At 32.8% G+C, this 13759-nt stretch overlaps 1 long non-coding RNA gene across 1 annotated transcript; it reads left to right on the forward strand.

The window, feature by feature from the left end:
- The first annotated feature begins 12897 nt into the window (after positions 1 to 12897).
- On the forward strand, positions 12898 to 13504 carry LOC110867204. The gene is made up of 3 exons (XR_002551470.1): positions 12898 to 12935; positions 13071 to 13125; positions 13264 to 13504. It is a non-coding gene; the product is annotated as an uncharacterized LOC110867204 (long non-coding RNA).
- Positions 13505 to 13759: the final 255 nt, after the last annotated feature.

The raw sequence follows: 13759 nt of genomic DNA on the forward strand, positions 1-13759 counted from the left end.
TTGTAATAAAGATCGAATTTTCATCACCTTAGCCACTTTAAAACATCCTATTCCCTACCCTTAGCCTAGCCCCGTTACAACCCTTCAAAGACCTTTTGACTTGTGCTTAGTATTCGTGATCGGTGGTGGAGAATGATTGAGTTGCAAGCCTATGCGGGTACGTGTTCTTACCGGTTTTGAGCGATTAATTGATTGAAGTGCTAATACATTATATACATTAGCCGAATTATAAACCGAGTGGAGAGAACATTGTGAGGGATATGCATGACTTGTTAGTTTTACGGGCGGGTTAATCTTGGATAACCATTATTATATGTGATTAATACACATATGTAAGTTTTTGTGTTTACCTACTAGTCAAGAAACATGTTGATTTTTATTTCTCTATAATCAATTCCATGCCCAATCTTCCATTAAATCTCTTTATTATTTTATATTTTTCTTCGAAAAAAAACAATATAACCTTTTATTTACATAAATATATACAACATAAAAATATATTATTTAAATTTATGCAATCTATAAATATAACCCGATTTGATTTCTTCGAGTTTGGTTCACAGTTGACTCGACGAGTCTGATTAATGAGGCGCCAATGTGACCACTTTATTAATCGTCCTGATTTTATAAATATCACTAAAAATAAAACAAACATCTAAGAACCCAAAATTTATAAACATAAAACAACTAAATAAAATTTACCACAAATGCTTGTGAAAAATTGAGAACAGTCTTCAACAAGATCATTAAAATGAGAGATGAAACCCTTAATTCCATCAGATTTCCCATGGCCTTGATTATCTATTCCATAAACTCCGAATCCCGCCTTTACAAGCCTCATCGCAGCTCCTGTTTATTCCAATAATTTCGTAATTTTCTGATATAAAATGTTTATATAAAATTTTAGAATAGTATTCACCTTTCATGGAGACACTACACTCCATAGCATATCCATGGTTAAGAAATACTAAAGCTTTTGGTTCAAAATTCGTCGGAATCCAACGACATGTAAAAAGCTTTTTTCCCTTTGAATTTGTAATAAATTCCTGCAAATATTAGCAGAAATATGATTCATTCATGCCTAATATCTTAAAGAATCGGAAAACCAAGCATTATGATGAAAAAACAATATTAATATGTACCTCCTCATATTTGACATTTGAGGATTCGGATGCCTAAAGATTGTGGAAAACAAAAAAATGTGATCAACCAACGGGACATATATTACGTGAAACTGAAAAAAACAAAGGATATAAGATTAGAAACATGCCATGAAACAAAGTGTGTTTAAGAAAAACACAAGGTTCTTTGTTTGATCCAAAGATATTGGAAGAGAGAGAGAGAACAAAGGAAGAGAAATTTTAGAATCTGAGAAGATGAAGTGCTTACAGAATTGTTAAGATAAAGTACGCAAGAAATACATAAACATAACGAACTATTCTAATTTTCCTAATATTATTATTATAATTGTTATTATTATTATTATTATTGTTATGATTATTTGAAACGTAAACTTCATTAGAACATAACAACCCACAAAATGGAGCGGCTTAACTGAAAAAGAATTGCATATTTACCAAATTACACCACTCGGTCCATGAAACCGACCTAGCTTTGAATCTCTTTTTAATTCAAAGAAAACCAATCAACTTAATGTCACTAGTTATATCTTTCACCCGGGCATGTTTATTAGCGAACTTCACACCATTTTTTGCCCGCAAAATTCACAAACAACTAATCATCACAACCCCATAGAAAATCCCGTTAACAGTCGTCCCTTTCAACCCGACATGATTACAAAGCTCTAAGAGGTCCCTAACAATCGACACGACTATGAGCGCCACCCTGCTCGAAGCCGATATTCTTTGCCAAATAATACTCGCCACCATAAAAGTCGTGAAAAGATGGTTAGAAGTCTCATCACTTGACCCGCAAAGAGGACACGAGAGGTCTTTAATATCAATGTTCCTGTCTTTGAGTGTTATCCCTGTGGAAATATTCCCTATTTCCTCCTTCCATGCGAACGTGTTGCATTTCATAGGAATCTACTAACACCACTTCAATATCAATGTTCCTGTCTTCACACTGCTCCGACTGCGTATTCACCAGAACTCTCCCCGGTCCACGTCCATTAGTCGCTTCGGTGTTCGAGGGTTATCGCATCCAAATCTCTATGCAGCAAATTTAACTCCGAGATCTCTATAAAGCTTCTTGGCCCGCATTTCCAGTTCCAAGCTACCACACAAGTTCCGCCTTCAAACCATCAAAATCTGCTTTCAACACTACATTTTTTGTTAGCCTCATGTTTAAATAATTAGGATAAATATCTTTTAACGGTTCGTTGAATAACCAAGGATCCAACCAAAAGAAGGTATGTCGCCCATTGCCAACCACCCTTTTAAAGGAGTTCCGAAGCGGATTACCCTCATCACGGTTTTAGCAAACGATTTCACTATATTATTCACCAAGTCACCACCTTATCCCTCTCCACACCGTGCATAATCCCATGCCCTTTTAGCCACGCCGCCTCCATGCCATAAGAAGCGGTGGTGTGCCGACATTGGGGAAGCCCCACGTTACCTCTTTCACGCCCACACTGTTTAGTCTTAGTGAAAGCCTAAGGAATTTAAACAAGATCAATACTAAACTTGCAACCAAACATATTTAATAGAGTCGATTATTGTAGTATGTAACTCAAATAACTATTTAAGAGATTTTTGATTTTTTTTATAAATTATTTTAGTTATATAATGAATTAATTTGATTACGATGAACGATTTCTATATGCTTAAATGTGTTTACTTTTACTAATCAGTGATTACATGATAAACATATCTCATTTTAAGCATTATTTAACTCTGGAGCAAGTACCGAAAGATGTTTAATTTTTTGGTTATGTAGAATTTTTTAGAAATAAAGACTTGATGCCGTAAAACTGAAAAAAATGTATATATTACAACTAAAACCAAAGAAATTATTAACTTTTATGATTGATGCTCACTACTGAATATAAGGAAAATCCTAAATAATATATATTTCTTAGTAAACATCTGGTTTGATTTTGCTTCTAAATATACAAAGATTTCGCCAGTGATGGCTAGTTCAATTAGTCAGAGGTGGAAAGGTTTACCTACTTAAGTGGGGTTCCTGCCCGGAAGATCTCGAGTTCGATTCCAGGAGAAGGGGATAACTTCGGATATCCGCTGATACGTGGTTGAAAACCGGTGCTCGTAATGGTGTAATGTTATGTTTTTATATGAGTTTTAATCTTGAATGGCCTACTTTTAATTAGACTTTTGATTATGCAGGTTTAATGAAGTTTAAGGAGCTTTTCGAGAGCTTTACGTGTCGCCGGATCGAAAACCGGAGCACTGGGACGCGCCACGAGTCAACCGGGAGTGTCGGGAGGGAAAAAATAGAAATCTCGCAAACGAGAGCCCGTCGCCGACGGGGTCCAGGCCGTCGGCGACGCCCTCCAGAAACACCCGTCGGCACATAAACCCCGTATCCAGTTAATTTACGCGTCCGACGGAGTCAGCAAATCCAAAGCCCGTCGCTGACGGGTTGAGGGCAGTCGGCGACGGCTTGTCAAATCCTGTAACGCGATTTTTGTTGATTTGAGGGTTAAACTCGAATTCTATTGGCTGGTGGGCATTGAAGTCGTAAGTTACACTTGTGGAAGAGTTTGTTCTGGGAGCCACAATTGATCATCATTCACCTACCATTCAATCACTACAACATCTACAACCCGAATTGTGAAGATCATCATCATCATTCATATTCACCATCCAAAACCCTAATTCTCCAACCTTCATTCACACTCACCATCACCATCCACAAGCCCTAATCATCCATCATTCCTTCATCCATCAAGTTTCAAGATGACTTCATTCGCGTTCCAATCATCCGGTGATCAAGCTTCTTCAACCATGAGCAATAGTATTACATTTGTTGCGAATTCGTAAACTGTCGAACGATGTTAAAAGTATGACTTTGCGAAACGGTGATATGTAATCATCTCGGTTTCACCCCGGTGTAGGTAGTTGTTAATTCTAGGGTTTCGAATTGTTCTTGTTTCAACTTAGTGACAATTTGTGTTTGATTTTTGAAACTTTTGACAATAGTATTACATTTGTTGCGAATTCGTAAACTGTCGAACGATGTTAAAAGTATGACTTTGCGAAACGGTGATATGTAATTGTGCATTGTCGTTGTTAGGATTTACTTGTGTTGATTACAAAGTGTATTCTTGTCCGTTCTTCGGGACGTTGATAGCTATTAGCACCTAAGTCACGGTACACTAAATCCGTTAATCAAATGCATTTGAGTTGAATCTAAAACTTGTAGAAATCCTAAGTTAGCAATTACCGAAGCCGGGTGTGATTCCTTTTTCTTATTATTGTTCTAGTAATCAATTTTTGTGCAATTGTTACTTTTTAAGTTGTCAATCAATTACACCAATTTCTTTAGATTAATTTCACATCTCTCAATTAAACAAAAATACAAAAACATTCTAGTAAGCTTCATAAATTGTGACATTCTTGATAATTCAATCGAATCCACACACAAACCACATACTCTTCGTGGTTCGACCCCTTGCTACCACTAGCTATTTGTTAAGGGTAATTAGGGCATATAAATATTATCTTTAACCGGAGCGCGACACTCCGATCATCCACTAGAAAATGGTGAGTGTTATGACCCAAAAGGGAGAGGCACCCTTGGATTCGAACACGGGTTTTGGGGGATTTGGTGCCTGACTTTTCCAGCTAATCTTGCTGTCCAAAAATATATATATACAACGATTTCGTTTATATAAAATTCCACTTGTTTATAAACAAAAAAGCTTAAGAAGCTTATAATTGTTATTTTTCAAGTGTTTTAAAAAAGATCATAGAAAGTTAAACATGTATGTTGTGTTTGAATGATCCAATTATTGATTAAACTCGATCCGATCAACCTGAACCCAACGAGCTTTAAATGGTCCGGTTATTGTAAGATTAGGTTCACCTTTTGTAAAATATAATTACAAAATATATAATAACGAGACTCTCGTTATTCGTAGGAAATATCATAGTACAATACCGTTTGTAATAACTAAATAAAAAGAATATAAAATATAATTATATATACCAATCTTGATTCAAGCCGCATCTCTGGTGGGTCCTTCACGCGCACTTGATAGCATCCTAGACTCGAGTATTCATCATCTTGAGCCGTAAAAAATACTCCTTGACTGCAACAAAGAGCACACTAAAACGTTGACGATTTTGGTTGAGGAACGTGTTCAACACACTTCCCTTAAAACAGATTTCGCGCCTCTACTAACGACAACGCATCTGTCTCCCAGGGTACAACAGCCGAAGCAGTCTGTACTGCCAGAGATGGCTCACGGGCCCAAGGTTACATCCGGTAATTGTAGTGTTTGAACTCATGTGGTGGAAAACAAGTAGAGAGTACCCATCTCTCTAGTTGGTCTTCAAGTGTTCATCCTCCTTCTAGTATTCTTCATGTATCAAGCAATGTCATATTCTTGTTGTAACAAAAGAAGCACATAGCCTACTATTTGTACAAGACTTAAGGATTAGTGAAAGGTTTCACTTAATTAGTCACTTAATTAGAGACTTAAAAACTCTAATAAGACTAATTAAATGTCATCAAGAAGCTCTACTCAAGAATTTCTCTTTTATTTACCACATGAATATTTTATAATTTCATTAAATTATAAATATATTAAATATCCATCACCAAATTTCCAACAATCCCCCACATGAATGGAGATCGTTCAAAACACCTAAAATTTCCTATGTAACCTCGACAGTTGAGTTTTGTATACGATAGGTAGGTGTTACCCTTTGAACCTTCGCTCATGAAATGCACTTAGCCCACTAGCTCTGAGTAGATCTCGATGTCTTTGAACTCGTCTGCCGTTTGTGTAGACGACAATACACTTCACACAAGACTCTCCTTAGTCGGGTCATCTCCTCAAAGTTGTGTCCAATAATGGTCGTGGAACATTTTCCTGGTTCTGCGAGAGCTCTTGGAATTGTGCCCTCAATTCCATTCAAAGCGGCCCCACTTCTCTCTAACATAGGTGATTCTCCTTAGATCATTAAAAGCATTGTGGTTATCGTGATTTATCCAAATCATTTACCACATATTATGATTAGCCTCACTTTTTGTCACTGAATATCATTGGAATAGACTAGGACGTATTTAGACACCCTTTTATATTTTGGGGGTATGTATAACCATATATACTAGTTTATGCATATCATTTATGCCCCCACAGTAACCACCTTTAGGCATATGAGTTAGTTGTCCTATTGAACTTAGATCTTGGGATCTCCAGTTAACTAAGTTAGGTGTCCTTCACATACCCTTTTTCCATGGGCTTCAGTCTCATTCCACAACTTGATCTCTAATAAACCCTCAGGTTGTTGGATCTATAACATTAACAAATAACTTTGCGTATTTTAGATCAGTTGTTATGATGTGTTCTTAACTCGTAAGTTAATTTTGCCTATTGTCAACTTCTAAGACTATAACCTCAGTGGCCATCTGAATCTGGTTATAATATATGTCTTTGTAAGATACGCTTATCATTTAAGGCAAACACATCTCCATTATGCACTACGACCTTTGTGTCCTCCACATAGTTGTCTGTTTGCAATGTTATATTGGATTACAAAATCCTTATTACCAAACTTTTATGATACAAATGCAAGACAACCCCACATTTAAGTGTTATAGGATATCACCAGATGGGGAAATGAAAACCATTTCTACATACCCTTATAGGGTTGTTTCTAAATGGATCCTCCCCCACATTTTCTTGCCATTTGATCAACATTTCCGTAACTTCACTTATGACGACATTTATACACATATGATTAAACAAGATCAACCTCATCGTATCAGTGAATACAAATCATATTGCATTAGCTTACATAAGTTTCCGAGCTAACGAAAGCAACACATGCCATTGTCATAAGTTTGTCACCAATTTAACATCTAGAATAAGCCTAGACAATGAGTTCTCCTCATTATCTTTTCAATCAAACTCTTCAAAAGTTACATGTCTTTTCCTTACAATGAATGAAAATTCTCCCTCAACTTTGTCTGTACACAAATTCTTTTGTGTTCATACACATTTGAATGTTTAGAGTTAATTAGTCTCCGCCAAGACCCATAATTAATCAAGTACTAGTCTAGCATGCTTTAGACTACAATACTTTATCATGTGAACAGAAGATGCATCGTTCTGATTCTTCACAGTCCTAAGTATATCATAATATCACTTTTTAACATTCATCCCATATTAAGACAAAATAAAGAGACTTGTTCATAATCCTAAAACATCAATATTTAGGAAGGTCTCACAAATTATTGTATATAGCACATAGCTATTTTTTATCATTCAATTAAGGAACATAACCTGTTTATCTTTGATCTCCAACGCTTTACCATTGACTCATAAGGACTTAAACATAAGTCTTAATCCAAGTCACTTGGCGAATATATTCATCACCAACAAGATGAATGTTCGTCATCTATAATCACTATTATGTGTGAAATAGAGTTAACTAAATCGACACTAAAAAACATGGCATTCATAATTTTGCCATAAGTGATTTGCACACATCTATTGTTATTCATTAGGAGATGTGTATGTTTAGGATGCTCTCCCAAACAAATGCAAAATCTCCATATAGTTCTAACAATAATCAAGTGGTAGACGCATCTACGTATAGATCACTCGGGACAAATCTCGCAAGATTTATCAAAGGTATATAATAACGTATAGTTTTTTTTTCCTTCATATGTTAGAATTCACACTTGTGAATTTTCCAATGACTTCTAACGAAGTACTTCACCATGAATCCCGTTTGTGTATTTCATCTCAATACACTCACTACTCACTCGTGATGTGGTTACACATTTGATGTCTCGTCTTCGACATTTAGTCAATACAACAACTCTTAAGTTGTTTATGTCCAAGAATTTTCATGTGCTATCCGTCTAAAGCCATATTCTATTAAACAATGTATAATTGGTGTTATAATTATTTCTACAAAAATAATTTATACGTCACAAACATTAGTGATTTATTTCTTTATAAAAAAATTGCATGTGTTATCCGAAGATATTGAACACAAAACCATAAGATACATTGGAAAGCAAATCATTAGTGCCGAACACTTTCGAAATTTAAACGGAAGCATAGACGATATGTAGACATCAAATATCAACGTGTTTTTATCTTCAACACTTTATATTTTGACCGAAATCTTCTCAACGATATCGTCCCATGGCATGTCTTGAGGTACACCCTCAATAAGACTCCATGCACTTGTAAGTACAAGTTCCCCATTTCATCTTGAAACTTTGAACTTGAAAAAGTTTGCTCGAAACAACACCAAGTTGTTACAAAGGCTACATTTAAGTAGCAAACTTGAACAATTAAATTTGTTCACAACAACTCCAAGTTGTTTTCCACCAAATCATATTCACGAGATTGTTACTTTGCTCAACAAATGCTACTTCTAGCAAAAGTAGCAAACCATTTGAATTCTAAAACTTTGCAAAATAGGCAATTAAATGTTTACATAAAACATTTCCATTCCTTATGGCTTATACAAAGTACAGTCTCTAACCTTGTATTTGTGATACACATTTTCTAACACGCGTGTTGTAAAATTTAAGTCATTTTATATAAAACATGACAAATCACAAATTAAAGTTGGTGATAAAATCACATACAACTACACCATCACTTTATGGTGATTTAATTCTTGTATTCTTACTCTTGTATTTTTTTCAATCTCATCAAGTTAGGCAAATAACCTACTTTTAATACAAGAGAGATGGGGTGGAGATAAGTCTCACTTAATTAAAGATTTTATTAGAGACATAAACTCTAATAAAAACTAATAAATTGACATGAAACTCTCCTTAAGGGTTTATCTTTCATATGAAGAGTCTAGTAAATGATTTTAGTTTCATTAAATTCATATAAATACCACACCATCACTTTTGGTGATTTAATTCCTTGAAGCTAATCAAACATCAACTTCAATGTATGACATTTTATTTCTAAATCATACAAAGAATTAAAAAATGCTACAACAAATTGTTTATATAAAATCTATATATATATATATATAAATGAGATGTGATTTGAGCTGTGTGGCATTGAATTTGGGACAATTTTGCTGATGTGGCAACAGTGTTTTGTGAGTTTAGGAGGGAAACCATTCTCAAATTCACAATTCACAAACAAAAACACATTGGACGCGGGATCCGAATAAACTCCGGGTCGGATCAAATTGATTTGGATCCCTTATATTTTTTGAAGGCTTTCTTCCTTCACACAATTCCATCAGATCTCCTTCGTCTCTATCATCACCCTCAAAACCCTAGCGGCGCATATGCATCATCTTCAGCAAATCCACACATGTTCTTCAGCAAATCGACGATGGTGATTCTCATGTTACCTTTTCACCACCGATTTTATAGATTTGAGGTCTCAATCGAAACCCTAATGTTTTCTATTTTCAAATATGTTATGTTTTTAGATTTGACGACTCTTTCTATTGTTTCAATGAACAGTTATTTTTCTTTCGTATTCAATTTTGAATCTCGCTTCGTGTTCTTCTGGTCCAGTCATGTACGATCCATGGATTCAAGCATCAGGTAAGATTTTTTTTTTCCGGACTCTTAATCTTTTTCGTTATCTATTGTATCACTGCTTTTTCCGTGATGACTGAACGTTAATTTTAGTGTAAAATGTTTGAAAATGTTTTAGTTTTTGGATTGCACGCAAGGTGTTTGATGAAATGCTTGAGTGGGATAACGTGTTTTTTTTCATAATTTATGAGTTTATATTGATGGTTCTCTATGTTTGTGGTGATTTAGTAGAGTTTTTGATGCACTTTTTATAGATGAATTCATGTCTGTTTTGCTTAGATCTAAAAGATTTTATATTGAAGCGTCACATTGAGTTTCAGAGACATGGCTTCTGGGTTAGTTTTGCTTAGATCTGATCTAATGTTGTTCCGGTATATTGAAGTTCTTCAGTTTTAGACGATATTTAAGTTTTCTGAAAAAATTTATTATTTTGGCGGAAAACTGATAATTTGAATCCTGATATGTAGTAGTTTTTCATGATTTTTTGATTTTTTTTGTTGTAATTGTTGTAAATGATTGTTTTTATAAAGATTGTTTCGATTGCTAAAAACCATTTGTTTTCTCATTTCTGTAGATCCGATAAAAGAAATTAAAGGTGTTTTGTTTTTTATGTTATTCGATTGTATTATACACAGTTGTTTTTATGAATATTGTTGTGATTGCTAAAAATCATTTTTTGTCTGATTTCTGTAGATCTTATCAAAGAAATTAAAGGTATGTTTTTATTTATGTTGTTCGATTGTATATAAAGTTCATTTTATAAAGATTCTTTTGATTTCTAATAACGTTTTCTTTGTTCTGATTTCAGTAGATCCGATCAAACTTTATCTTTTTCTTTCTTTGGATTTCTAATAATCTTTGTTCTGATTTGTAATAACTTTTTCTTTGTTCTGATTTCTGTAGATCTGATTTCGGACTCCGATAATTCGTCAATCAAAAGAGGTTAGTTAAGTGTTATAGTTATTTTATCTTTTTTAAGTATGTAATATGTAATTTTATCCTTTATGTTCATTATTTTTTTACCTATTAATATATGTTCTGAATGATTTATGGTTTGTATTTTCTCATGGTGAACCCTCAATCTTTTTTGAAATTCGGACTCGGATTGTTAGTCTACCAAAATAAGTTATGTTGTTCTGAATTTTGTAGTTCCGATCATAAAATTGAAGGTATGTTGTTTTAGTTTGTTGTTTATCTACCGTGCATCTTTAATCTAAGCGATTGAACATTTATATTTTTTTTGCAAACAATATCAAGATTAGAGGTTTTGTCATCATCATCTACATTCTCTGATTTATGTAGTGTCTATGAACGTTAATCATGTCTTGGACATTTATCAAACTTACTGATTTTTGTTTATTTTGATTTTCATGTGAATCCCTAAATCTTGGATAACAATCGGACTCCGTCATTCAACAAGCAACAGAGGTTAGTTGAATGTTATAGTTGTTTTATCTTTTTTAACTTTGTAATGTTTGATTTTATCATTTATGTTCGGTTTTTTTTTCAAAAATTAATAATATATGTTCTGAATGATTTATGGTTTGTTTTTCTCATGTTGAACCCTCAATATTTCGTGACAATCGAACTCGGACAGTTCGTCGACCAAAACAGGTTAGTTCAATTTTCTTGGTGTTGTTTGTTTTTTGATATCTATAGTCTTTGGTTTTAAATTTTGTCTTTATGCTATATTTTGAGAGTTTATGTGATTATCTTTTGAAGTTCATATGGTTTGTTTTGTCAGTTATATTTTTTTGCTATTTAGTTATGTTGTTAATTATTTAAGGATACTTTAATTTCTTTTAAAATTGTTTTTGTTTCTATAAACAAATGGCCATTTTTAATGTTAATTTTTTGTATTCGAAATTATTATTCGGTTTCTGTAAATAGACATTGTTTCTATAAATAGATTATCTTTTAAAATTATTATTCCTTTGCAGTTATGGATCCTAAAAACAACGTTCTTTCGTTGTTAAAGTTGATTGATCACTATAATCCTAATTTTTTATATGTTTCTTTAGTTTTCAGTTTTTTTTTTAAATTAGAAATATATGTTCTGAATGATTGATTGTTTGTATTTTTCCATGGTGAATCCTTAATCTTTTTTAAAATTCGGACTCGGAATGTTCGTCTACCAAAACAGGTTAGTTAAATGTTGTTGGTATTGTTTGTTTTTTGATGTCTATACTCTTTCTTATTTCTTATTAAATTTTCTGTTTATGCATAATTTTGAAACTTTATGTTATTATATTTTAAAGTTCATATTGTTAGTTTTGTCAGTTATGAGTTTTTCTATTTAGGTTTAAGATACCTTTAATTTATTTCTAAAGATGTTTTTGTTTCCATAAACACATTACTGTTTTTAAGGTTAATTTTTCTATTCTCAATTATAACTCTGTTTATGTAATTAGACATTGTTTCTATAAATAAGTTGTCGTTATATTTTTTAAAAAAATTCCTTATTCCTTTGCAGTTATGGAACCTAAAAACAACGCTCCAATCGTTTTTAAAGTTGATTGATGACTATCATCCTATATTTTTGGTATGTTTCTTTGGTTTTCATTTTATCAACAGACAATAAGTTATTTAAGCTTATATGTTTTTTTTCGATTCATATGAAATACCGTATAATGAGCGACCTTATTGTGGGAAAGAAAAGTTCCATATGGCCAATGTCTTGAAATTATTGATGATGACTTATGCAACTGCAGGAATCTGAATCTTCTTCGAACACAAGACGTAAGTTTAATTTTATCGTTTTTTTGGTGTTTTTTGATTCGTTTATGCTAATCTCTATAATTTTTAAGTTATTTTGTTTATTTTTTTGGCAAATCTAACTATATGAACTCATTTGTAACAGTTAGCAAGTTAGCAAGCGAAGGCAACTTTCCGAGTGAGCTGAAGGCATTGATAAACAAGAGGTTTGCGTTTAAGATAGCCATAGCTTCGTTTAATATAAAATAGAAATCAGATGGCTACTCTGTTTCCAAGTTGACTGAAAATCCTTCCATCATCAAAGATCTTGATACTCATTTTGATGTTTACCAGGTTCTATATGAATAAATAATTAAAAAACATACACATGACGTTTCATGAAGAAACTATTACATATCTATTTTATATTATAAGATGTTGTTCACATATTATTTATGTTTTTAGTAATATTTTTTTAATAACTAATTAGATGCGGTTTCTTTATGTAACGTCCTTTTGTAGGTATTTCTTATGGCTGAAGGTTCATCAAGGTATTTATTTTTAATTTTGTTACTTTATGTAACATCTAATTTGTATTATCTTTGTTTATTTTTTCATATTTTTTTATTTTTCTCACACTAACCTTTACTTATTACTCTTTATTAATGTTGTAATTTTTAAATTAGTTTCAGAGGATACTGGTTCTGTAGGCTAATGAATGTAGCGGACGAAGTTATTTTGGTATTTTGATAACTTACTTTATAATTTATATTTATTATTTTGTTTTTTATCATTATTAAATACACTTTAATATTATTGTACTGTTTATATATTTCTTATTATACTAATAATTAAGAATGTATATGTTTGTTTTTTTAGTCTATTCCGGACGACGCTGCGTGCAAAATATGGGGTGTAGACCAAGGCCCTACAAATGTCATGATACACACTGAAGATGAGTTTATTAAATGCTGGCCTATCAGTTAATAGAATATACATGTGAATACTATGAAAATATGCACATCTTATTTGTTAACTTGCTTTTTTTATACTTTTTGTGAACATATCTTTCACTGGGAGCTTAGTTACCTTGTGATGTTATTTAGAATTGTCTTTTAACTTGCAGATCTATAGTGATGGCCGCAACAACATATTATAGATGGCTCCCAGAAAGAGTAACTGTTGTTTGTCTGAAGACACTTTAATTCTTAACAAAAGTAAAAAAAAATATTGTTTTATACTTTAGTGCATTTTAACTATATTTTCATATTGTTAACAAGTAATTTATGTAATGTGTCACTTTTATATTTGTATTTATATTTATACACTTTGTGATAATGTAGATAAAATTTTCCTACCCGCGAAGTTCGCGGGT

This window comes from Helianthus annuus, chromosome 7, assembly GCF_002127325.2.
Source record: "Helianthus annuus cultivar XRQ/B chromosome 7, HanXRQr2.0-SUNRISE, whole genome shotgun sequence".
NCBI classification, from domain to species: Eukaryota; Viridiplantae; Streptophyta; class Magnoliopsida; order Asterales; family Asteraceae; genus Helianthus; species Helianthus annuus.